The following is a 2834-nucleotide window of genomic DNA, read 5'->3' as shown; positions in this document are numbered from 1 at the left end:
TTTTTTCTTTTTTTTTCTTTTTTTGTCAGCTTCACGCAAGGAAGTGACCTTTGTACTACACTTCCCAGAAAGCTCCGCGGCGCGTAGGCGTCCGGCCGTCTGAGGAGCGCCGGTTGCCTAGAGACTAGAGGGCGACCACACGCCCTGGACCAAGTTGCCTGAACGCGCATTTGGGAACAATGTAAAGGATTACGATTTAAAAGACTGAGAATCCAAATCTATCAATACGCGCGCGCAAGGCAGAGAGAGAGAGAGAGAGGGAGAGAGGGAGAGAGAGAGAGAGACAATGAATTGGTTTAAGAATCCAGGGGCGCCTGGTGGCTCAGGTCATGATCTCACGGTTCATGGGTTCGAGACCTGTGCTCAACACTTGAGCATAGCCTGGAGCCTACTTCGGACTCTGTCACTTTCTTTCTCTGCTCCTCCCCCGTCCTCCCCACCCTGCTCATGCTCTGTCTCACTCTATCTCTCAAAAATAAATAAATGTAAAATAATAATAATAATCCACGGGCGCCTGGGTGGCTCAGTCGGTTAAGCGTCAGGCTTCAGCTCAGGTCATGATCTCACAGATTGTGGGTTCAAGCCCTGCGTCTGGCTCTATGCGCAGAGCCTGGAGCCTGCTTCAGATTGTGTGTCTCTGCCCCTCTCCTGCTTACGCTCTGTCTCTCAAAAATAAGCAAACGTTTTAAAAAAATTAAAAACAATGCAACTGAGGAAACCAAAAACATTTATTAATACATTTATATTAAGTAGATAGGAATTAACAGAAAAAAATAAAGCTGATCCATAATTCAAGTGCTGTGGGGGAAAGTTCTAAATAAGTCACAATGAGAGGACCAAAAACCCAGGAGAAAAAGGAACCCCTCTAATCTGATGCAATAGCCAGAGCCTGTCGTTAATCTGATGCAATAGCCAGAGCCTGTCGCCATAACCCCCGCCCATTCTGCTTCTGTAATGATGCTTGGGGCGGGACCCAATCAATTGGCTCCACATGCTCTGACTTATACTTCTGACCAATGCCCATTCTATAGCTGTGAAACGCCCCAGAATTTGTTTGCATCTGCCTATAAAGGAAATGTAAATCGCCAGCACGGGGCTCTCTGGTTCTCTCCGCTCCACTAGCTGGGAGGGAGCGGAGGCCCAGGTTCGAACCTGCAATAAACGACCCTTGCTTTTTGGCTTTGACTCTGGACTCTGGTGCGTCTTTCTTGGGGTCCCCCGCGATGCGGGCATAACAACTATTCTTATAGAGAGAAGGAAAGGATGATAAAACGAGAACCACCACAGACATCTAGGAAGTTGAATGAGAATCCTCTCTATGCTAAGAAGTTTGAAATCAAATGATTCACCTGAGATGGATGTGTCAAATTCAACTCAAGAAAAGAGAAAACCACATCGTAGATAAAAATGAGGACAGTTTCAGAGATTCTCTACCAAAAAGCATCAATCATTGAGTTTCCAGGGAATTTGTTCAAACATCCAGTGATCAGAGAATTCTTACACATGAAGATTTCCAGGGGAAATAGAAGAAGGAACTATTTCTATGTATTAGCATAAAGACACTAAAATCAACATGTATGACTTGAAAAGGAAGCTCAGACAAAACTTGATTATGACTACCCATGCAAAATATTAAGAGGGGCTCCTTGGTGGCTTAGTTGGTTGGGCATCTGACTCTTGATTTCGCCCAGGTCATGATCACATGGTTCGTGGGATCAAGCCCCACATTGGGCTCTGCATTGACAGTGTGGAGCCTGCTTGGGATTCTCTCTCCCCCTCTCCATCTTCCCCTCCCCTGAATTCACGCTTTTTCTCTCTAAATATAAGTAAACATTTAAAAAATACATTCCAGGGGCGCCTGGGTGGCTCAATTGGCTAAGCGGCCAAGTTCGGCTCGAGTCATGATCTCATGGATCATGGGTTTGAGCCTCGTGTCGGGCTCTTTGCTGACAGCTCAGAGCCTGGAGCCTGCTTTGGATTCTGTATCTCCTTCTCTCTTGTCCCGTCTCCCTGCTCACACTCTGTCTCTTGCTCTCTCTCTCTCTCTCTCTCAAAAATAAATAAACATTTTTTAAATAAACATTTTTAATACAAAAATAAAAATAATAAAAGTACATTCCAGAGTTTTAAAAAATAACAAATTAGAGGGGCCCCCCCGGGTGGCTCAGTAGGTTGAGCATCCAACTCTTAATTTCGGCTTAGGCCAGGATCCCAGGGGCATGGCATTGAGCCCTACATGGGGCTCCATGTCGGGCTTTGTGCTGAGTGTGGAGCCTGCTTAAGGTTCTGTCTCTTGTCCCCATCTGCCTCTACCCCACCCCCCTCTCAAAAAATAATTTAAAAAATAACAAATTAGAAAAAATTGTTAGCCGCTTTAACATAATAAAAAACTAGATAATAACCAGAAAGCTAGGATGCTGTTTAATGTTGGAACGTTAGGAGGAGTTAGTTTCAAAATACTGATAGTTAAGATCAAAATTTTAAAGAGTGGACTAATATTTGAAATGCAGAACATACAGATAATGTGTCTCGGTGATCACTGCTGAAGTGTATATATTTCCACACAACTGGGGTTTTATTTCATAGATTGTCAATGATCCTTTGCCTATTTTTCTGTCAGGTTATCTTTTTCTACTAGATTATGGAGTTGAATGCATATTGTTTACTAATTCTCAATATGCAACATGTTTTAAGTTTTTTGCTTAATTCATTGTCTTCGACTTAGATTATAAAAATGTTGTTCCCTTGGATTTTAGTTTTGACATTATAAAATGTATCTAATTTTCTTTTATGGTTTCCTTGCTGTCTTGTTGAGAAATCTTTCTTTTGAAAGA

This window comes from Suricata suricatta, chromosome 14 (assembly GCF_006229205.1).
Source record: "Suricata suricatta isolate VVHF042 chromosome 14, meerkat_22Aug2017_6uvM2_HiC, whole genome shotgun sequence".
NCBI lineage: Eukaryota > Metazoa > Chordata > Mammalia > Carnivora > Herpestidae > Suricata > Suricata suricatta.
The sequence above is the reverse complement of the archived record's forward strand: the minus strand, read 5'-3'. Positions refer to the sequence as shown.